General features: G+C 36.7%; 1 protein-coding gene across 6 annotated transcripts in view; it reads left to right on the plus strand.

The window, feature by feature from the left end:
- Nucleotides 1–25087, plus strand: part of NFIA (nuclear factor I A) — a 376875-nt gene that overhangs the window by 158047 nt on the left and 193741 nt on the right. The window lies entirely within an intron of this gene.

The following is a 25087-nucleotide window of genomic DNA, read 5'->3' on the forward strand; positions in this document are numbered from 1 at the left end:
ATACAATTTTGTTTTAATTGATTCTAACTCTTAAGTATGCAACCAATCTGTGTACATCTCCTTTTAATTATCTGAGCTGTGAGAGAGAAGTAGGTAATAATTTGGTGATCCATTCAGATATCTTCAAAGGAAGGTATCCATCTTTTATATGGCAGACATGCTGAAAGATATAAAACAAAATATTTTTATTTAGTAATTTCATCAATATTCTTTATAGTGCAAATGATTTAAATCACAACTTATACAAGTTGCTCAGTAATACTTTTGATTGAAAAAAAATGGCCACAAGAATTAAATTTATGAAATTAAGTGAGGAAAAAAGCTAGAACATAAGAAATGATAAATTAATGAATAAATTCTCTTTAGAAGGAAGCCAGATATTATAGTTAGGGTGAACAATGAAATAATCCCACTTGAAGAAAATTAATTCAGCCAACACATTTTAGTGTCTTCTCTATGCTTATTGTGGGGCATGTGACAGAGAGAGGTGGAGGAAATTTATCAGAAATGAATAATATTCATTACCATGTTCCTGTTGACAAGTTTGAGTACACAGGTACACTAGTGAAACAGTGAATTCAAGGAAGGATGAATTGAAACATAGGTTGACATTATCATGGATAGAAGAGGCATAAAAAATACACTTCCTTTTCTAGGAAAATATTTGTAAATTGTGTTTGGTTAGTACAAGTACATAGAAAGCATATAGAAGTTTTCAATCTATTTTCATTGAATTTGTAAGATACTGGGTAAAGTGTACAGGTCCTTGTCCTGTATGTTGAAAATTATTGTTTTAATTGGATTGCTTCTTTGGAAAAAAGACAAAGAGCACATTGCTAAAAGCTCTGGAAGCCATTTTCAATATTTGTAATAATGTAAGTGCTAGAAATGTGCTTCCATTATATGCAAAGGCAATAATGCCTTCTATAAGCATAGAGTCTCTGTAAGACTTTTATAATATTGTCTATTTAAATGCAAGCAGACAAAAATTATTTTTAACTTTAGATTAGAGGACCAACTCCATCTTTCTCCTTTGCAATTTTTTGGCCACTCTTTCTAATTCTGCTCCCAAGAGCAATTTAAAAGTCACTTTTTGTTTTTCTAAAAAAGGAGTATTTATTTCTACAAGTACCATGTCAGTTCTATATGACCTGGATGGTGTGTGTCATAAATATAATTTTTATATGATTGGTCGAATTTTTCGCTTTTAGCTAAGATGTCTGCTGTAGCACAATACTTGGGAATGTATGTGTTGAGAGATAATTTAGAATTTATTAACTTACTTTTAAGAGTACCTCTGATAATATAGATGTAACAGCTCAATTATAATGTTGCATCATCTGTATATAGGTATATACATGAAACAGACTTAGAAATTAAATGGCCTATACCATATAATATGTTTCTTTTCATGCTTTGAATTTAAATTTTACAATGTTGTTTACATGACAAGACAAAATTTGAAATTATAAGAAAACTATGGGCCAGTTAGGTGCCTTTAGAAATGTACTTTGGGATATTGAAATGTTCTATAAAGCATTATGAGTATAAAATTAAAGGGCTCTCTTTATCTCTTTTCTAAAGCAAGTCAAAACTTTTGCTTTCATAACATGCCATTGAAAAACATATTTTACAAATATTTTATAAAATCTTACCTTGAAATTTTTTTCTTGCAAGTAAGGAATTATCTTTAAAATTATGGACCCTGGGGGCTTCCCTGGTGGCGCAGTGGTTGAGAATCTGCCTGCCAGTGCAGGGGACACGGGTTCGAGCCCTGGTCTGGGAAGATCCCACATGCCGCGGAGCGACTAAGCCCGTGAGCCACAATTGCTGAGCCTGCGCGTCTGGAGCCTGTGCTCTGCAATGGGAGGGGCCGCGATAGTGAGAGGCTCGCGCACCGCGATGAAGAGTGGCCCCCACTTGCCGCAACTGGAGAAAGCCCTCACACAGAAATGAAGACCCAACACAGCCATAAATTAAAATAAAATAAAATAAAAAATTAAAAAAAAAATTATGGACCCTGCTAGAGAATAATATAATTGTGTTTAATATAGAAAAACTCATTGAAAATCTGTGTGGATTTGGTTCATCTGAACTATAGATTGATGAAACCTATTTTACTTTTGGATATTCCATAAATTCCAGACATCTCTTAATGTCTTTTCTATGTATGAGAAATCCATACACAACAGAGAAAGGATGGAAAAGATGGAGAGCTTTCATTTCCCTTATTTTCACTTTTGTTCCATCCCTCTGTGCTTGTTCTTTGTTCAAATAAACTTTTGTGGTATGTCTTTCACACATCATCGCTCCTTGCTTCAAAGGCTTCTTTTAATAACGTAACCCTGGCTCACTTTCTTTTGCATATGAAATTGATTTAACTAAAGAGTATTTGTGTGTGTGCGCATGCATGCACATGTGTGCACTCCAACATGTACACACACATCTGTACAAATAAAAATTTCACTGGAAAGGAAAGTCTATGATCTCTGGTTTACTTTAAATACACACACACACACACACACACACACACACACCTTGTTGAAGTGATAAAGCCTAAGCTTGGAGTCAATCTATTTTTGAGATCCAGATTTTTCTCTCAGTCCTCTCTCAGTTTCCTCAACCTGAAATAAGGACAATAATATTTACTTTGCAAAAGCGGCTGGGAAAGTTACATGAATGTAAATAACTTAGCTCATAGTGCTGGCCATTCTTATTATTTTCAGGCAGTTGGTAAATGCTTGCTGTTTCCATCACCATCATCATCATCATATATGAATATAATTAAGTAATATATTTATCTTGAAGCTGATAATAAGTTAACTGATAATAAGCAGAAGGTTGAAATTAAGGCTTTTTGTTCCTGAACAATTGATCTTAAGTACAGTCACATGAAAAGTGATAGTTACATTAACCTGAAAATAGTAAAACATTTAAAAAAATGACAGTATTATCTATGTGATTTTCAATTGTCAAGCCAACTTATGTTAAAATGGAAATTAAAATTTCCATTAACATAGTGTCTATAATTTTTAAAAAAATGTTTCACCAATTACAAATTTAAATCAACAGAAGTAATGATATACTGATAGTTGTACAAAATAACAAAAATGTAAATAAAGTTTAGAATTTGAAAATACTATATCAGGAGCTAAGCTGTGTAACTATTTATCTTATTCTTTAAATACAGTCAGATGAATTTAAATATTGTTTCCTATAGCAGGTAGATAGAGATATCAATTCAGCTACCATTTTAAATACAGTAACTCTGAGAAGTTCTAGTTATTTCTTACGTTATTAGAAATTAGAGCTATACCAGAATGCTGGAAAAGGTATCTTTTTTTTGAGGTTGTATGTCATATGTGATCTGATGACATACAACCTCAAAATAAAAAAGAAAGTTTTATTTCTGTGAAAATAAGCCAGTGCTTTGAAAAGTCTTATTAAAGGTGAGTTACAAAAAATTCTGTCAGATTAAGTGTGGGTGAGCTGTCTCAACTGTAAAGGGAAATTTGTAAAAATATGAAAGGATCCTGTGCTCAGATTATTTTAGAAGTATGTTTAGATTCTCCCTGTACTGAAAAAAAAACACAAAACCTGGAAATCTTATATGATGCTTTATAGGTGTGGTTTATGTAAGAAAGATGCTGCAGTTAACAAACATTAAAGTTAAGGCCTTATCTCTGTATAAAGAGACTGGCCAACAAATGTACATGTCTTTACAGTTAAAATGCTTAAGGTGTATATGTTTCATAAAAAAGTATCCATTTTTTTAAACTAACTGACCAACTACTAGCCCCAAGAGTATTGGATAGGAATGCTTCTACTCTATTTCTTGTTCATATACTTTTCAGAGATTTAGAGATGTTCTGGTGTTTTGTTTTGTTTTGTTTTTCCTAACAAGGGAAATTAGAGGGAATTGGCAGATAGGGTTCGTATGTTGGGCTGTGAGACTTGTAAAGGGCCAAGACCTGAAATTATGATGTGGAAGTTGATATGCTGAGGTCGGTCAGTTCCATAAAAAAAAAAATCAATCCAGCCACAAGATGTTCCAGATGGTCTGATTTTGGGTGGTAGCTTAGTGGAGCAGTGGACAACATGGAGGTCTAAATGGCAGAAGGTGAGAGTCCCAAAAATTGGGCAGAACCAAGAAACAGAGTCCATGGACAGGTGACACTAATCCAGGCAGATGGTTAACATCAGAGAAGTCCGTCAGCAGGTAGCAGGGCTCCAGGTGCTAACCTGGATTTCAGGGCCAGAATTTCATTCTTGGGAAGCAGGTAAGGAAAAGCACATCAGTATCTCCAGTTCCAGACAAGCCAGGGTACTTGACCGAACACTTAAGGTGGAGTTTACCTGTTGGAGAACATGGCCCAGATTGCTGGTACCAGAGTTGGAGCGTGAGGTCAGAGGCTAGGGGGTGGCTTAATGCTGAGGCCCCTGGGGAAGTTGTGTTTCTCAGAGCCCCTCCTGTCTCCGGAGGATGGATGCGCTTACAGATGGGGACTGTTACACAATTGGACATCGAATGGCTTACCTAGGGGTGGCAGAGAGCCAGGTGACGACTTTAAGTGTTCAAATAAGGAAGAAAATGAAATAGCTCTGTGTCTGTCTTCTTGAAGACAAAACCCAATAGCCAAAGGACTGAGAGTTTTACCAAAGAAACTGCTGTTTTTGAAAGAACGGTGGAAGATGCATCTGCTTCCAGTGTTAGATTAACCATACCTAAATAAGGTAAACTCTTTGTCTTTCATTGTTGTTGCTCTTGTCTGTCCTGTCATCTAGTATTGCCTGGCACCAAAAAAAGCAAGGAATAATTGTTGGCTAATTTGACCTGTCTGGATGGCATTTGTAATTGAGATTCATCCTTCATTAAAGCAAGTACAGGAATTATTACTATTTTTTAAAATATCTACTTACTATTTTTGTAAGTTTGGTTTTCTGGGGTTTTTTTTTTACTAGTTTGTTGTTGCTGGTGGTGGTTTGGTGGTGTTCTACAGTGGGGCCTAGTTGTAGCTCAACTAAGGTGTTTGAGTCAGACTTTTTAAGCATAAAAGTACTTTGCATGGTTTTATTTCGAGTGTATCAATTACATCATTTGTGGCACTGAAATGAGGTTGTAATTCCCAGAGCGCTGGGACAGTTCATTCAAAGGTTAGCCCACCTATGTTTATAGTAGTTCTCTGTAATATAATTATAACTAATTTCCACTGTTGTTTTTGGAGAAAACTGTAGACTATAATTATGTGTTAGCACTTTTTAAACAGCTCCCTGCATTGTCATATTATTTTAAATGGGCTCTGTTTTAAAATAACCTTTCATGCTTTGATTTCAAGAATATAGCTTACATGGGTCTGTAGTTAGCAAAATACAAGGATCTAGCAAATCATAGAGAGTCAACACAACTGTAGAAGCATGTGTTAAACGTTTCTAGCACTGCCCTAGGTTTAGAGGGGAAGATATGGGGGTGGGGGGAGTAGAAATTCCTTGTCCTTTAACAGTTGATCAGCCCTGTTGGATAGGCAAGATATTACACAGAATAGCTAAGCCCTCATGTGGAAAAAAAATACATAGTAGTTACACAAATGTAAAAATGCTGCACGCGAAACATATTGTCTTTCATTTTTGTGGTCCACTCATAGGAATCTCAGAGCAGAATTAGAATAAAGTCCCATGTCCCAGAATTAAGGGCAGCAACACCATTTTATCTCTTGGCAAATGTTGCCCGTATCGTCCTCAAATGGCAGATATCTGCATATAGTTAGTCATCTGGACACACCCTTTCCCTGCTACATTTCATCGCCATATTAGTAATAGAATTTTAGTGTTGGTTTAAAAGACAGGCTGCCTTAAAGCAGATTGCATAGTTTGCACACTGTGAATTGTAATTAAAGTGTAAGGGGTGCTTATTATGTCAACAACTGGCATGAGAACCCCCGAGCAGCAGGTGACCCCGAGCATGTGACGTTTGTGACAGCTAGGATCCCCTTTCCACTGGCTTAGCAATCTGAAAGTCCAAATTGAAAGAAGCCCAGAGGCTGTATATTTCATTAGATCCCAGGGGAAGTGCAGGGATACAGCTTCCTTCTGTTTTCCTGGGAGGTCGCCAGAAAGTTTGTGGAGCTCTGTTTCTGTCAGAGACTCAAAAGAGAAAAGCAAAAGCACACACAAAACAAAACAAAACACCATACACACCACAAAACCATCCACCAATCACCCCCAGGACCATAGATTTGACATTTCCCACAGTCTCTCGGAGACCACAGTGTTGCTGTGTCAGCAATATACCCCTTGCTTTGAATTGTTTGAAAGGAAGGCTCCGTGTTCTAGCATTTAAAAAATGTTTAAGCTTCCATATGCGGTGATTCTTTTGGTATAAAGCCATGAAAAATTATCAAGTACAGATATCATATGATTTGCTTTAAATACTTTTGCATTATGCATTACATTCTCCTCACCTTCTAGGATGGGGCAGAAGTCCGAATTTAGAAAGATGAAACCACACGAATAATAAAGGAAACAGACCAAGGAGACATGCCATATGTATTTCAGTTCTTACTGTGATGAGTAAACCATTTGAAATGTGGTCACATGAAAGGAGTGCTACTTTAGGAGGCTCGGATCCTTTTAAAAGTAGATTTTTATGGTATTCCATAGTGGGTACAGACCCCCACTAAGGTTTTGGTTCTGGTGGAAGCTTTTGGCCTTGAGTCATCTTGGGACCTGACTGACAGTTGCTGGAGTGAGCAAAAAGGTGTCTCTTTTTTCACCTCACGTTGGATGGCAGGCTTCTTACTGTCACGGACTTTCCATAGCACAAAAATGGAAACTATGGTACTTTGTTGCTTAGCTTTGGTAACCCAGATCTTTTGGAAGTTGATTTTTCTTTAGGGACTCAAACTTCCTACATGAACTGATGGGCTGTGGCTTTTCTGCCCTCAGGAAAGCCAGGTTTAAGCCCAGCAGGAAGTATTGCTGGCCCTATAGATACCAAGCATACCTTTTAATCCCTAAGTGTTATTAAATTTAAACCAGAAAAGAAGAACTCTGTGAACCTAGACTCCACTTTGTGTGTTTTATTTTTTGGTCAAGAAAGAAGGGTTAACAAGTCACTGTTTGGAAGCTTGCATGTGACTGTGTGTGTGATCTTATGCTAGCCTGGGAAGAGAACCTCAAAGCTTGAGAAAAAAAGATGTGCCGTTTTTATAAATTTGGTAAATAAAATAAAACCTTCCAACTTTAGAGCTGCATTCAAGTATTGTAATTAAGGGAGTACCAGTTATTTTTTAAATTATAGTACACCTATTTTAGCAAATTTGCAAAGAATTAATTTCTTTGTATTTATATTTGTCAAGGTCAGTTCCTTTATTCAGCCAGAGGGAAATCCAATATCCTTAGCAGAATTTTACCTCAGTTTCCCAGAGAGATGAGAGAAGAATAGATTGGGCGTGGAATGTGACAGAAATTTGTCTGTCTGTGCTGCCTAAGATTAGCTAACTAATCATCAATTTCTGTAGCAATATAAGCATAGCACACGGAGCTTAAAAAAAACTGTCCCAGGTCATGAATTTTCCATTTTTTACTTAGCTTCGAAGTGAAGCTTTTAATTTTTTTTTTTCTCATTGTGTTACGTGAATACTACTTCCTTAATCTTTATTCTTAGTTTATCATCCTTTATCATATGTCCTTACCTGCCTTGCAAGTCTGCATTATATTGTTTTATCATCCGTACAAAATCACATCACTTTATGGATATTCTAAATATAGTCTGTTAATACATAGTGCCTGATAAAAGGTGAATATATAGAAAATAAGCCATTTTCAGAACTTTTGGCTAATTTTAGAAACCGCATTCTCAACTTTAGGCCAGGTTTTAAAAAACGAATTTAAGAGTATCTGAACTTATGTCTACAATCAAGCCAAAGATAAATAGGATGTGTCAAACAGGCCATAATTCCTATCACAATTGGTCTTCAGCCTAACATTTTCAGCACAGTTTCAATATTGGTCTTCTGAAATGCATGCTAGAATGAAAACCAAAAAGGAATTTTAACATCTTATTTTCGATGATCTAAATGAAACTTTCGATGTCTTTTTTTTTTTTATTAACTGTAGTTACTCTTCTCTTACTGAGAGAAGCTTTACTGATACACCAGTCCAAACATGGTTATGTCACTCCTTCACATACTTAGGAAAGTGTTCTTGCTCTGTGATACATATCAAGGAGTCTTCAGTAATTATGAAATCAGAAATGCAGAAGCCTATCATCACATACTGCAGGAATTTTCTATAGTAGAGACCTAAAAGATTTACATTAAACAAAATTTGTAAGCTTAGCCTTACTCTTCCTACTACAGATAATAGGAAATGTTTTCAAAGGCTCTGGTCCCAGTATATTTGCAAATAATTGTCAGAATTGTCTCATGATTTGAGTAATCTGCTTGCCTTTTAAATTCTAACTTTTTGTTTGTTTATGTTTCAAATATTAAATTATCTGATAAGATTATTGTGGGCACTAGACAAGCCATTTGCCCATCTCTGATAGAGAGGGGGAAGTCTTTCCCTTATATGTAGCCATTTCAGGAATTTTAGCCTTAATTGAAAAACCCTGCATGTATTCTAACTGTACTTTGTTTCTGCTAGGAGATAGAAAAATCTATAGGCCGTCTCTGGGATAACCCTTGCTTAGAGGTCTTGCCAAGACTAGCCTCTCCCCTCTATTCCTCTATTCAAGGTCACTTATTGAGCATTTACTATGTGCAAACCTTTCTTTAAATGTGTGCCCTCAAGGGCTTGCAACTTGTTGCTAGGGCAGGTGGGGACTATACACACGGAGAAATGAAATAGAAGCTGAGCCCTGTTCTTAGTAACGAGGCTGTAGGAAGCCAGAGGAAGGAGGGATTAATTCTGCCAGGAGGAAGGGAAAGGATCCTGTCTTCATCCTCTTCTACCCTGAATTATCTTCTAAATTCAGGGCAGGGATCTGTGCTATATAAATGTGACTAACCGGCATCGGAAAAGAAGGCAATTACTTCCTGTGCCTAAGTGTGGTGTTGACAAAAACAGAGGGTAAAAGCAAAGACAGAACTCTATAAATTGACTGAAATCTTTTCAAATATTTGACAGGAAGCTTTGGGTAAAACGTTAGAGTTTTAATTACTGTATTTTAATGGCAGCTGAGGGTTAATAAACCCAATGGGCACTTGGCCTGGTCATCAATGTGTGGTTGCCATACAGTTGAGAATAGTAGTGTGGGCTGAGCTGTGCAATACCAGTGGGTTAATCAACTTTGCGATAGTCTGTCACTCATTCCTCAGGCAGGGGGACATTTGAGTTTGCAATAGGTCATCGTGCGTTGCAGTTTCGTGTTTTAAATGTAGCTAAGTTTGAGCCTACAGAAAAAAAATCCAGAAAATGGAAGTGGTGAGTTTTTTTTTAACTAAGGAAATTCGTTCAGTCAAGGCAGAGGGCCAGTTTGAACAATGTAAGCCTGAGACGTCTTTCACAGGGGGCTGTGTGCCCTTTCAGTGTTCTACTTTGCTTTGCTTCTAAAGACATGATGTCTATTTTCCGTAAAATTTCTCGGAAAGTATTTGTACCCATTTATTTTCTTTTCTCAAGGAACTTGCAAGCAGATCTTGCGGTGTGGTGAGCACACACACATTTTCTCTCCCCGTTGGTGCCGTCCTGTCCGGGGCACAGCACGCGGACTTGCGGTGGGTGATTGTGCAGAGGACGCCCGGCAGCTCCCGGGCCTGCAGGCTTCCTGGAACCTAGACGTTGGGAGCCCAGAGCTTGTGAGCCTCTTGTTCATGGCTCTGTCTCCAGGGCTTACAAGAGTGCTGGGCACACAGTAGTTGCTTGATCCATATTTGTTGGTTTTATCTGTGATGATATGCTGACTAAATGATGAGAGTATATTATTAAGGAATTTCAGTTGAGTTTCCATTTCCTCGGTTGCTAGATCTGTAATATTTTAATCAGCATATGTCAACATTTCTAAAATTATTTCAGATTTATCAGTGACATCTGAAGTTCCACTTAACTCTTTTGCAATCACTAGTTTCTTGGGATGTACAATTCTTAGGAAAAAATGATTTAGACTACAAGAATTTAGGAATTTTAGGGGAAAGCTAGAGCTCATTTACTTTAATAGCCCTAAAGATGAGAAAAATGAGACCCAGGTTTACGGAGCTTTTAACAATCGATTCTGGATCCCAGATTTCCTGATTCTGAACCTGGTGTTCTTTTTTTGGAAATTAACCCAAATACCTTAAAGCTTTTCCTCTCTGTTGCTCTCACTTTTGATCTCTCATTTGTGAATACTTTCTTTAGACCAAACAGGGAATAATAAAGTACTCCAGGAGAGGGGAACTCAGAGGTGAACTTCACATGGAAATGTTACAGGCCTGCTGCAAGGTGCAGCCAACAAAAAAAAGCAAGCTGGCAATCTGCCTTCCATGCAAAGGTTATTTTTCTTATTACAACAAAACTAATTAGTGGATTTTCTAATGTAAGAAAATGTTGCTGTTAGTAAAAGTTTCCTCTGTGCCAGAAAGCAGATGGTGGCAGTGAACAGTGTTTTTCTTTTGCCAGGTTTTGTATATGCTTTCTAAACCTGCAAGAGATTTTGCTTTTCCAGATTCAGATTTCTGATCTTTTTTATTTTTAAACAGAAATAGAAACTTATATTTAAATGTACTTGCATCATGTGGTCTGTTTGACATATCATGGTTCCTTGAAAATGTTGAGTAACATTTGATGTTCTGCATGAATTTCTTCTCGAAGAGTCTTGGGACTTTTTAATGTTGTGCTATACTTTCCTTACGGAAATCCAGAGGTCGTGCTTTGAGAACGCCACAGTAGGGAGTTTTGGTGGGGTTATGAAAAGCAGTATAGGAGATTTTCTTTATGTGGCAAAAGAAAAAAAAAGATTTTCTATTTTCTTTTTTCTTATTTTGCTTTTTTGTTTTTTGCTTCCAATCACTGTGTAAATACCAGCTTTTCTCAGTAAGGTTCCTTAGAGCCTGCCTCTATTCATGATGACGTCAGGGTTTGTATACAATTTTGAATAATTCATTTCCCTATCTACTGCCGGTGAGATGTTACACTCTTCCTGTTAATTTAAAATAGTCTTTTTGCCCAATGTTTTTTATGAAATTCCTTCCAAATAGGTTTGTTCAAAGTCTTCCCCTTTGAAGTCTAAGCATGTCAGAACAATACCAACATGGCGGCATTAAAACAAAGTGCTTTCTGATTTTAAGACCAGGTGGGAGAACATGTGACTACAATAGTGTGATGTGAGGCTGTTTTGTATGATAAAAACTTAAGACTCTGTTGACTAAGACTTTAGAAAATTTCCCCTTTCTACAGGACATCCATTTAGAGGAGAAAAGGAAATCATTAAATTGTTAGATGAGTTGCTAAAGTATGGAATAAAAATGGAAAATGAAAACCAGCCCAGTGATTTTTTTTTTTTTGGAGATCATTTGGATAAATATAACAAGAAATTATTGCCCCAAAGTTACTAAATGGAAAAGAATTATGAAATTCCGTGCTGTTTTTGGAGGTGGTAGCCAGACTTAAAGGAAATAACGGAGGCCCTCATCCCTTCTTTTACAGCATTCCCATGTTAAGCTCTGCTATTGTTCCAACCATCCCCCAATACAAACCTGATAATTGAGAGACACCATGCAGGTATTATGTCACCTTTAATTCCTGAATAAACTCTGATTTTTTTTCTTGTAACTTTCCCCAGATCTGTTGCAAATAAGATTTCCTGTCTCGTTTGAAGAGCTGCTATTTCTGACCCCCGTTCAAAGATGCCACTTGTTTTGTTACTGCGGTTTTTTTTCTTTTTACTATTTCTTCTTTTTCTTTGTTTTCCCCACTTATAATTTGTTTTTAATCTTTTTTTCTAGTAACCAAAAAATAAAATAGGACAGTTTAGAAGGGCCACTGAGCCATTTCAACCAAAAATGATTTAGTCACCTTTTATTCTTTGCTTATCTTATCTTTCTTATTTATTTATTTATTTATTTATTATTCATGGCTGTGTTGGGTCTTCGTTGCTGTGTGTGGACTTTCTCTAGTTGTGGCGAGCAGGGGCTAATCTTCATTGCGGTGTGTGTGCTTCTCATTGTGGTGGCTTCTCTTGTTGGCGGAGCATGGGCTCTAGGAGCACAGGCTCAGTAGTTGTGGCGCACGGGCTTAGTTGCTCCAAGACATGTGGGATCTTCCCGGACCAGGACTCGAACCTGTGTCCCCTGCATTGGCAGGTGGATTCTTAACCACCAGGGAAGTCCCATTCTTTGCTGATCTTAATATTGTAAATCTGAAAAGACAGAAGTGATATTGAAATCACTCTGAACCCCAGGTTTGGGCCTTGGCTGTGTGAATGCTGCAGGGGGTTAAACATTGCTTCAGGAAGCTCAGCAGGGATAGGGTGTAGGGGTGAGGTGGGGTAATAATAGGGTATGATTGGCAGGTAGAACTGCTCGATTTTGTTCTGTACGCTGGTGCTCCAGCTTCCCTCTCAGCTTTCCCTTGTCTGTAGGCTTCCACCGTGACCAAAAAATTGAAAAAACCATGGAACCCAGAGATTCATCATTTTTGTTAAACAGAGAACAAACAGATAAACCATTTCCTATTTGTAGAAATCTCCACCTCCTCTCTCCTCCCCTAATAGACTTAGGAAAGTGTTCTCAGAAACACTCCATGTTACCACCACTGGTGGAGATTGGGGGGTTGGGGGGAATAGCTACTCTTAAAAAACAAGTAATATACACTTTAATAAACGATCCAGAGTTGAATGAGTGGAGTTCTTAGTCAACATTATGAGCTACCTCAGAACTGAATAAAAGCTCACAATGCCTTGCACACAGTAGGTGATAAATGTTTGATGAACTGAAATAAGCCTCTTTCCCTAGGAATCACTAATTATTAGTCATTCTTTAGAGTGATAATGGTTCTTGAAAAGTGAATCAGTATGAAGTTCCAGTCACCCACTTAGACTTTCTGATGAGGAGCAGGTGTTGAAGATAGCACCTCTGTTAGAAACTTTCCAGAAAACATGATTTTTTTTTAAATCAAAATAAATCCAGGTGGCAAATAAGAAACTTTTTTTTTTTAAAGCACATCCTGAAGACAGTTCATTTGCCTAATCCTACGTAAACTATTACTAGACATTGTATGGAAGACAGTTTAATTTTAGGATTATTACTAAGCAAATTACTCATCCATACTGAGTTACTGAAATGGAAAATACTTATCCCCCCTTCAACATAACCACAGAAAAGAATGTAGATTGCATCCTAAAATGAAAATAAAAATGACAGATAAAATGAACTTCAGATGAAGGTGAAAGCACATAAGCTCAACTGGCACCTAATTGGGTTTATGTGGGTAGGACCCCATGATCTGTGGTGAATTTCTGAAAGCTCTTCTGGATTCAAAGCTACATAAGTAAATTCATGTGTTTTAATTATCTAGGTTTGTTTTTTTCTTTTTATGTAGGGTGTTTGCAGTTTTCTCATTTGTATCAACTCACACATTTTTGAAATTTTATAATTTAGTATAGTTTTGGTTATAGATTAAAGTTCACTGACTAATCTTTTTAGCATGTTTAACTGCTCCATGGTATAAAGATACACAGAACTTGATGGCTTCCAAGTGTGGTTCAAACATCCAAAGCACTTGAGATTAGCACCATGTGAAGAAATTTTAAAATATTGTACTGCAATTAATTTTAAATAACTTAGCACTGCATATGTCAGGGAGAAAGCCATGATAGAATCCAAATGGAAACTCCTAAAAGTGAAATGATTCAGTACATTTAAATCATTTTATCTATCATAAAGACATAGAAGCAAAACATATATGATTATTTCTACTTGCAGAACGCTTGGGTGAATTTCTAAAGAATCAGCTGTCACTTGAACTTTGTTATGATGCTGTGGGAGTCTGAAGACCCCTTTTTGGCTGACCAAATGATAGCTCCCTGTTTTCATGCATATTTGTTAAAAGTCCAGGAACCAAGTTGTTAGGGAAAAGTTATTGTCAATGTGGAAACTGAAAGCACATTGTTAAAAAAATATATATTTTACATTACATATTATAACAACACAGGGATTAGGGGTGCCAACCCTCCACACAGTCAAAAATCCTCATATAACTTATAGCCGTTGCTCAGTGTATGCCATTCTTCTGTATTTGCGGTTCCACATCGGCAGATTCAACCGACCATGGATCGTGTAGTACTATAGTATTTACTATAGAAAAAAAATCTGCTTATACAGTGAACCCGCACAATTCAAACCTGTGTTGTCAATGGTTGACTGTATATATGAGAAGGTATATCTAAAGTGTTTTTGAAAAAGTATTGTCCTCAATACTAGTCTAAGACCTAGGACCTAGGCTAAATTCTTCAAGGATACCTTATACAGTAGCTCCTGAAACAAAAAGTTTCCTGGTGTTCTGAATTACATGATGGGTTAAGAAATAAAAAGAAAACACTGTTTATTGGTTCCTGTAGTCAGGACTGGCCAAGTCACTGAAGATAAACATTTACAATTCATAGTAGGGTATTTGTCATCATTTATAAGGTAAAGAAGAGACAGTCTTTGACTTATAATGATTATTGAACTGATGCTATTTCTAATTGTACTTATGATCAGCAGCTAATATCACCCAGTCCCTTTTGATGAAATGTGGGTCCCAGCCTTGAATGCAGCCAGAAGACCAGCAACTGGATTGCTAATGATCTGTTTCAAATTAGAACTCTAGGGCTGGAAAGAACCTTTACGGGTGCCTAACCCCCCTCATTCTGGTCCTGAATCTAGGACCAGAAAGCCAAGCCTATGAATCCCGTAAGGTCTGTTCTCACCACATGGGATATACCAGCATCCAGTCATGCAGTCTCCCCAAAGCCAGAAAATTTACCCCCAAACATCTGTTGACATCTCCCAAGATAGGCCCTATTGTATTTCATGGCCCTGAAAGAGCAATTCTTTCACCCGCTTCAATTCCATTTCAACAAATATCTATTCGTACGTATATGTTCTAGATACCATGCTCTGTGCAGTAAAAATAATGAGACAAGAAATAAAAGTAAGTAGTCAGTGTGATTCTTTAACCAGTTTCTATACATTAGCAAATGTCTGCAGTGTACAGTTAGAGTTATAGCTGCTATAATTTACAAGGCATTTTAAATCATGCCATTCAGTTCTCATAATCTTGAAAGTCAGGCATTTGGAAGATGAGTAAATTGAAATTCAGAGGAGTAAAGGGGCTTGCCCAGTTCCACAAAGCGAATATAAATGGCCAAGAAGGGACTCAAACTCAGGTTTTCTAATACCAAGTCCTCTACCTTTTTCAGTGTACCACAGCTACCTTTGTTAAAGAGTCATTTCTGTGAAAGGGAGTACACCAGGCCTGATTAGGAATAGTGTCTATGAAGTTGTTTCTAAGGGGGGAAAAACCTGATTTTTAAAAACCATTTTGATATTTTACACCATTCCCAGCAATGCTAACTATGCAGTAATATAGCTTCATCTTTCACGTGAAAGGACTCTGCCTAAACCTCTGTACATCTTACTAGAAAAGTTAATCCCAGCCATCCATTCCACCACCAGTTAGCGTCCAGGCTACTGTAACTTCTGCTACAAGGCTACACTTAGTGGTACAGTACTGATTGCGAATGGTAAGAGAATAAAAGCCATTACAAGTGTGCACAGTAACACGTTGCTGTACATTAATTTCACCAGAGGACAGGACTTAATCAAGAGGGGATGCCACAGAACCTTGATTTTATTATCGTTATTCCGATTGACTTGAGAGATCCTTGAGAGCAGAGACCTTGCCTTTTAAAATTTTTATCACCACGTACTCAGGGAGAAAGGCTCATAGTAGATGCGTTGATGAATGCCTGAATTAATGAATGGAACAAGTAAGCCCAAAGACAAGGAAGTTAAAAGGAAGCAGTGCTTCTTCAGGAGACTCTTCCAGTATCATTTTCCCCTTTGGTTAGGAGTCGTGGTCTGAACATTGGAGCACTGCAGAATCCCAGGCTTCTCCAAAAATCTCTAGCTATCACTGGTGTTGGGACTCACAAACACACTGATAGTCCTGTTTTCTGAAAAGCTTCAAGGGGGGGAAAAAAAGGAAAGAAAGAAAGAAACAAAAAACCCCAAACTTCCTGATTTACCCAACCACAGAATCTTCAGCCTTCTCATTAAGGCGTCTGCATTTTTTAGGCAAATTGTTACTATGCCATTCTCATGATCTTCTTTGACAGCATTATTCTCTGGTTATGGATATGACACGGTCCAGTGATTTGATTTGTGAGAGTTTCGTCGTTTAGTCACTGGATTGAAATCTCTTCCACCATGCTTTCTCCCTGTGTCCCATCCCTCCCCTTCCTGCCCCCCCACCAATTCTTAATTCCCTTTCCTCCTTTTTTTCCTTTCCAAGCAGGAAAATGTCACAGTAAACCCCACTACCTTGTCATCCAGAATTCCATGGGAGCCTTCGCTCAGGGGGTCTTCTTCTTGAGGCCTTCACCTTACTTTTAGACAGTTGTCATTATCTTTGTATAAAGGTCATAGCTAAATTGAATCAAAGGAAAACTGTGTTTTCCTGTCGATGCACAAAGGCAGTATTGACTTCCCTAATCCAGTTTGCTGAGGGGTGAGAGAATTAAATTAGATATCTAAGGCACAGAAATTGAGAGCCTTTGAAAACAAAGATAAGGAGACAAGACTGTCCTTTCCCTTTTCCTGGGAGCTCTGGGCTCAAGATTTTGCAGGTGTGTCATCTGATCCACGGCTTGCATTGATCAAAACTGTGCCAATGCATATTTAATCAGCGAGGGGACCCTGGATGCATTATGGCCATCATCCCTATATTGAATGGACTGTCAGACTTTCTGCACACTTCTCCACCCCTACCGTCCCCTCCGCCCGTGCCCCCTCCCTTGCCTCCTTGTTTGGGAAGCTTCTGCATTTTGTCTGAGCAGCTAAAAAGTGTCTTTGTTTTTAGCTGCTGATGCATACAGCACCACTGAGGAGAATACAAACAAGGAGAGTCCTAAAGTGTTTATTTTGTCTAGGAAGACAAGCTCAACCAATTTGATGCCTTTGGTAAGATTTTCAAACCCTGTAGAAAACCAACAAGAAAAATAAAAAGAAACACACTTTTCAACTCTTCATGTATATATTTTTTAAAAAGAGTCAGTTATATTAGGATCTTAAAAAAAAAAGAGGATCCCGGGATAGATACTTTAGTAATAGAATAAAAGAATAAACATTTTTCTATTACGATAGAAAAAAGTATTAAAAAAAAAAAACTCCCTGGTCTTGATCATTAGATAGGGCATGTTAGCACATTTTTTATTTATCAGTCCAAATTGCTGATAAAATTCACCATTCTGTCCTGAGGCTATCGTGCCTTTAGGGAATTCAATGAGTGTAGAAAAGTTAAGATAGAAGGTGAGCAAAAGTTACAGCTGGATGTATTTTTTAAAAGTTTCAAAGGTTTCATAGGAACGTCTATTGGTGGGGGTCCTTAAAGTGATGGGAGGTTTGGAGTTTTGCCTCCGACAGGTTATTTCATGGGATTATGGTCACCGTTGGTTTTCACACAGGTTACAAAGCCAGACAGAGTGTTGTCTGATAAACAGATGTAAGGCACCAAGTCTGCTTAGAATAAAGAGCAACAGACTGTGAGCACATATTTAGGATTCATTTAAACTCATCAGCATAGTCTAGCTCATAGTTCTCTGTCTCTAGTCTACTTTTGAGGTAGCTTCTTGCTGGTAAAGTAGCAAGGAATTTTCTTTTTTCTTACTACAATTTGCTGTGGAGACTCATGGGAAATTCATTTGCATACATCTTGTTACAAAGACTGACTACTTCCTGGCTTAGACAAAGTGTTGCCTGATAAACAGACTTAACACACAAATGTCTGTCTGGAATAAACAACGGCAAGCTGAGATTTAAATTTCCATTATCAGAGATAATCTCTTTCCCAGTATATTGGAATTAAGAACCTTTACTTTAAATCCAGGGCTGTGATGCGGATGCTTTATACCAGAATCATGTCATGTGTGGGCTGGGGTTGATTTTTTTAGAAGAAACAAAAATGTATATGGATGGGAAGATTAATATCTCAGAGGTAAAAGTACATTTCTTTTTGGGGGACCTTATAGTTTCAAAATCAGGTCTTCTTGCATTATTTTATTTGAGCCACACAACAACTCTATTAACTTAGGCAAAATAGTCATTAGTGTTCCCATTTTACAGGTGAAAAAAACCGAGATCCAGAGTTAAATTATATAGCTCAGATTTTTTTAGGATTCCATCTTTGTACCTTTTCATACTTCTTTCAATAGTGAAATAGGAATGCAAAAAAAGTTAATCCTTAGAATACTAACTGAACTTAAATAGCTATGATTATCCTCAACAGAGATCATTTTATTATTTTAATAAAATTTTTTACAGATATCCAGACACATGAAAATAATGTGTATAGACTATAACTAAATTATGCATCATTTTCGTTTGACACATTTGTTTTTATAGTATGAAAGTATACAGGGAGTTTTTCTACTTCCAGTTGTATAGATTGACTACATAAGTAATCTTCAAGTATATTTTCTTCTAAGAACCCCAAGAACTTACTGTTATAATTAATTTTGTTTGTGAAAAAAGTGACTCAAAAGGGGAAATTGAGCACAATTCTGATATGCAATAATGTTATACTCATGCCTTTTTAGGCAGGTCTTTGTTTACACATTAGTGGGCAGGTAACCAGGTTGACTCACTAATGTGAGTTCTGAATTGATCAACAGATCACCATCACATGTTAACACAGCCCCTGTTATGAGAAAAACAAAATTCAAAGTGGTTACATCAATTTTAGTTTATTTTAGTCAGAGACCCTTGTCAAAGAAAATACGAGAAATTATACATTTAGTCAGAGTATCGTGCTTACATATCTTTTATAATCACCACATTCTTGCCATTGACTTCATTTATAATTTTGCTGAAAAAGCCGACGACAACTGGAAATCAGCCTCATGCGAAGATGGAAGGTTTAAAGATTGAGTCATTTGGTCTTTACTTTCAGAGTGACTGAATTTGTAATTTTCAAAGCTTAGCAATGATTCCCCCTCAGTGTCATAACACAACAATGGTGAGACCATTTTACTTTTTTTCTCAACGTGTTAAAACTGTGTATCATTCCACAACCTCCCTGCGCACGTAGCCAAATAACACGTTTATGAGTAGGTGATAAGACAGTTGAATCACTCTTCAACCTAAACACTCATCATCATACACAGCCCTGACTAAACAGATGGGCCTTGAATACCAGCATTAATGCCAAAAAATCTAATTCCTGCAAATTTAATATTTCACAAATTCTTCTTCAGAAAGTCATGTTAAAAAAAAAAAGTTTTAAGAAAGAAAATGGTCGTCATCTAGATTATATAACGCTTTTAAGTTCCGACCCCGAAAATGCCATACCCGGGAGTGGCTAAGGGGTGGATCTCCCGAGCAGCTGGCAGGCCCCGGGGTGGTCTGGTGGAGCCCTTCCAAGTCTCTGCTGCGTGAACACAAGCCTTCCCGCTCGGATTCGGATTAGAGGATTCAAGGGCCAACGTGTACAAACTAGCCTGGTCCTTTTGGAATTAGGGTTTTCCCTCTGCCCCATCTCCCCACCTCCCTTCCGGTGAAGAAGGATTTGCTGTGCATACCTTGATTACTGCGGTTATCATGACCCACGCAATTCTAGCTTACTGGGAAAGTTACACAGATCAAATTTTGTATTTTAAATACGGTAAAGATAAGACTTCCCATTTAAAGAACCATGGAGTGTTTCCATTTTCAAAGATAAGAAAACTTTTATGGTGTGACTCACCTCATAATTTGTTTTAAAAACCAGGTTGTTGTGTATTTGTTTTTCATTAAGTAGGCCACAGTTGTATACATTAATTACTATTAAATATTGGTTTGGTTGTTTACTGAGCTTAAAGGATTTTATCCATTCTCTGAAAATGCTGATGATAATTGAAGATTTTTGGTGGTCCAGATTTAATGATAGTATTACAAAATTCTGTTTGTTCTTTGCCAGACCATAATGGATACTGTTATATTTAGTGGATGGTATTGTATTCATCAGTTTTACTGGTAAGCCCCAGATTGTATATACATATGTGCACCTGTGCAGTGACATTCTACATCTCAAAGGTTTTTAAAATATTTCCTCACACCTCAGTCTTTAAGGTTATGGTGACACTGGAAAAAACAGACAATGTTCCTGAAGTTTATAAAGTATTACAATAATATTTCTTTTATAACTGCAGCTATGAGAGAGACTAATAAGCAAAATGTTGACTATTATAGCCATTTTTCTAGATTTCCTTACTGTAATAAACATCTTATGGTACTGAATGATCAAAATAGAGTAATTCTAAGCCTTATACTACCAATCAGAAATAGATTTCTATAACATCATGGACGTAGAAAAATGAATCTTGGATTCTTTGGCTTGACTCTTTTGCAAACTACTCATCTTCCCAAACCTCTGTAAGAAAAAAAAAAAATCTACCTAAATTTTTAAAATCTTTAAGTTCTACAATCCTAGAGGGTATTTATTATATTCAGAATATAATCACTCTATTCCTTATTGTCTTTTACCCCAGGAATGTTGCTAACGCTTCATTTATTTGCAGGAAAGTATTCATTCCTGACTTTGCCTTTTCTTTTTCACACTATGAAAAACAACTTCATCTCTTTTTGGTGGCATTTTCACTTTCTTTCTTTCACTTGACTAACTCATTTTTGTTTCTGGATGCCTTCTGATTTCTTCGTATCACCTTGTAATTTGGGAGATTTAAAACTGGACACAAAATTCTAACAAAGACTTTTCAAGCTTCATCTTTAACCAAATCAATATGCATGTAGGGAGGTTGAACTTAGGTGAAATTATTTTTCCCCTGGAACCTGAATTTGTGCTTTCATGGCCCATAGACTTTTGTTGCTATCATGTTGACTGAATAGGAATTACACGGGTTTGTTTCAGGGTGGGAAGGGTTCCCCACCACTGCGTGGCTGCTCTTCTTTTATCAGCTGTTCACAACAGCAGTTGTTAGGATTTTGAGTCCCTCTTCGGGCATCAGAATATGGCAGCTTTCTCTTATCTTTGTGTTTTTTGAATGTGTGAAATATTTTTGCCATCCATCATTTCAGCCTGCACACATTTCTGGGGGGCCTTTTATGTGTCAGACACCACTCTCAGCTCTTATTATTCTAAGGTGCCTCTTGTGGGTGTGTCGGCCAGGGGATCAGAGGAGGTGATTGTCTGCAACTTCTAAACGCTGTGCAAGACTTCCTACTCACAAGCCAGAGGGATGTGCCTCTCTCTTCCTTGCCAGGTCCCACGAAGGGGGACATGAAGCAGATATAAAGACCTTTTCTGCCCTCCTTTTTCATTTCATAAGTCCCAATCTGCTTTTAGGTGTGAATTTAGTATATTTTCAGTCACTGGCAGTGGTTCAGCATTAGAAAGCTGAACAAAAAGTGAAAATTCATCTCTTTAGTTCAGCGGTTATCAAATCCTTAGCTGGGCCAGGTACCCTTGGAAGGTACTGGGAGTAAGACTAGAGGAAGAAAGGAATTCTTTTCTTATGGAGCTCAAATTCTCATAGGAGATCATTGAAAAGTACCTTCGTGCAACATAATGTAAGTCACATTGTAAGAGATTGTATGGCCAATAAAAGAGGAATCAGAGAGGAAAAGTTTAATTCTGGGTCGAGCACAAGGAAGATTTAACAGTATTTCATCTTTGCATCATGCCTAGAGAACAGAAAATACATGGAAGCGATGTCTATGTTTTTGCCTGACCAGTTTTACCATATTGTCATGTTTTTGTCACTCTTCACCATACCAAAAGGAGTATTCTCTGAGGTTCCAAGTTGAAGGGGAGCAGAATTGAGGTTAGGAGGACTGGATCCATGCATAAGTAGCAAATCCAGTGCAAGGTTTCTGTTCCTGCACTGCACATGCTTATGGAAGCAGAGGCTAGTGTGTAGGCATTAGGATTTATTTTATTCCTTTCCCTAGTGATTATACTGATAGTGAAATATCTTTGTCTGAGTACTCCAGCAATATAGCTGTAGGCGCCATAAAAATGCATAGGTAGATGACTACCAGTTGAATTAAGAGGTCTCAGTCCAGCCTCCTATATGAAAACCCTGTCAATTTTAGGTTTAAATTTCTGCTCATAAATTTTTTACAAACCAAAAGAAAAATTGCTTTTCTTTTAGGTTAGGTTGAAGTCTAAGGTTCCTTAAACAGAAAAACAAATCAGACAGATGGAAAAAAACTGATAACCCTAATATACTTCCTCACAATAGCATTTCCAACTCCCTCATTTAAACACATTTTAAATAATATTCTCTTCATTGTAATATACAAATTTTCTGGCTTTCAACCAGGGAACCAGAGAAAGTCACTGCTGTGGGAGACTCAGATACAGGAAGGGCACCCAATTCTATGCAGGTGTTTTTTTTTTTTTTCTGGGGCCTCTAATTATTTCAGGTGGTGGGAATCAAAAGACCATGTGATAACTGTCCCCAAAAGTAAGACATAAAGTTACCTTGGCTTCTGACAAGTCTCTACCAAGTATTTAAAACAGAAAAGTAAATTAGCTGTTAACCTTCGTGATAGTGTTTTAATGCAAATGCTTAAGACAGAGATCTTTCATTTGTATCAATTATGTATGGGTAGAAATTAATTTTATAATTCTGGTTTTCTGGTCGGCTCCATACTTAACAGCATTGGTGACCTTTTGCAATACCAGAGAAAGTATCCATGCGTTCTCAGCATAGAATTGCACCAGCACTGGGTAATTTTGTTCCTTGTTGGTTCAAAATAGAAACGGCATTCAACAGCCCATGGTAGAAAATAATTAATTAAGTCTTTAGATCATTTAACTTTTCTTGTAGATCTTTAGCTTTCCCTATCCGTTACCAAGATGGTGTATTTTAGTATGCAGTCCTCCGGTGGAGAACAGTATCCCCAGCTTTTGAATAAAAGTGGAGAAATTAAATTCCGTTTTCAGTTTGGCTAGATGCCTTCTCCAGTGTTTGTATCTGAGCTTTCACAAGAGTGCTGCGGCCCCTTTCAGACCAACTCTGAGCTGTTTTCCTGCCGCTCAGTCATTTGCTGTTTGTTTGCTTCTTTTTCTGTGGCTTGGAATTTTAAACTTTCTTTGAACATACCTGTTGCCATCTTTTGTTGCTGTTCATGTTTTCTATAATTATGCTACCTTTCTATAAATATAGGGTGACAAATGTAAAAGAAAATTTAAAAGAACAAAGAAGTCCACTTTTAGATTATTAAAACAATTGTTTGGATCACTCATTATTTTTTTACCTTAGCTTAGTATTAATAGTTAAATATCAGAAAAGTAATTGGCTATGGTATATTTAAATTAATTGAGATAAAAAATATTTTTCTTTTTGTAAAGTAATTAATCGTAAAGATATTACATCAAGAAAAAGAATATTGGCTAAGCTATCATATAGAAAGTTAGGTTTGCTAGTCTTATTCCAAAGAAAATGTTCTGTTTGGCAAAATTTTATGTATCTATTCTGGGACATGATCAGGAAGAATTTTAACTTTCCCTAACACAAACTTAGATATTTTCTTTAATTTTAATAGTGGATATTAATGGTTTAAAATTTTCTAGTACAAAAATAATGAAGGTATGTCTTTCTCCTAAAACATGTTGAATTACTTCTAAGAATGTTTAATTTGTAATTTTTAATGGTGAAATTACAGGATATTCCCTTAGAAAAAGAGAAGGTAGTCATGCCGTGTTTTTAAATCATTTGCTATAAAAATAATGTTAATTTATGGAGTTAAAATTTCAAAGGTAATCCGATATAAATTGTATTCCAATTTTCAGTGCAGACTTTGTGTTTAACTTTGTGGTTCATTCTGAAGAATTTCTCTAAAGTTTTTTGACCTGTAATGCTTTTTGTTTGTGTCTTCACTATGGCTATTGTTACATTATGATAAAAGCTATCACTTTGCCAGACAAATAAAAGTTCAAATTTTCACATCATTTGCTATTTGAACCTTTGAATCAATCTAGAATTTTTTCTCTAGTTACCAGGTTAAGAGCATCTGAAAATTTTTAAATAGACATTTAAAAAATAGTACTTCCCAATAATTAAAATCTTCATTTGCCTAAAAGCAGGGAGCCTTTCTTAAAGTAATAAATTAACACTTCTCGACCTAGGGTCACTAGTAGTGCTGCTACTTTTTGCAGTATCTCCAAGAAAGAGAATGCTAAAACTGTAACTCTGTTGAAACAGAATTAATATTTTCAATTTAATCACAGTTAAGTGTCATGACCTTTCAGATCTTGCACTGAACTTGCTGAAATGTGGTCAAATTTCAGGCAGCCCATTCTAACCCTGTGAAGTCAAGGTAAAGCTCAGATCCAGGCTTTCCACAGATACAGAGATTCTTCTGAAAAAATTTTTTGCTTGTTTTTTGGTAATGTTATATATTGTTTCAAGTCTCAGAAAATGCTTTACATAAAAAAACTCTCTCCTTGAAATATTTTGCCTTTTTTCTCCTTTCCCCCCAAAATGTATCATAAGTATTCTTACTTCTAATTCTGTGAAATTTTTTGATCTAACTTAATTTTATCTCATCTTAAAATTAAATATTTCTTTATTTTAAATTATCTCATTTAGAAGTTAATTTGACTGAATTAAATTTTTTCGTTCGAAAATGATTGTGTTTTTAAAATAAAAAATAAATGGGATCCAATAAAGGTGTGTAAGAACCTGTTTTTGCTCACAAGGCCTGTTAGGCTCTCCCAAATGCATCAGTACAAGAGGAAAATAATACTTATAAAATAGGGAAGAAAGATGTCTTTGAGTGATCCTGTTATTTTAAGTAAATGCACTAGAATATTAGGATTCTAGTATTTAATGGTGTTAGTCTGCATAGTCTGTTGCTGTAATACAGAGCTAAATATCAACAGAACTTGTTTCTGTTGTTTGGGTTGC

Source organism: Balaenoptera musculus, chromosome 1, assembly GCF_009873245.2.
Source record: "Balaenoptera musculus isolate JJ_BM4_2016_0621 chromosome 1, mBalMus1.pri.v3, whole genome shotgun sequence".
NCBI classification, from domain to species: domain Eukaryota; kingdom Metazoa; phylum Chordata; class Mammalia; order Artiodactyla; family Balaenopteridae; genus Balaenoptera; species Balaenoptera musculus.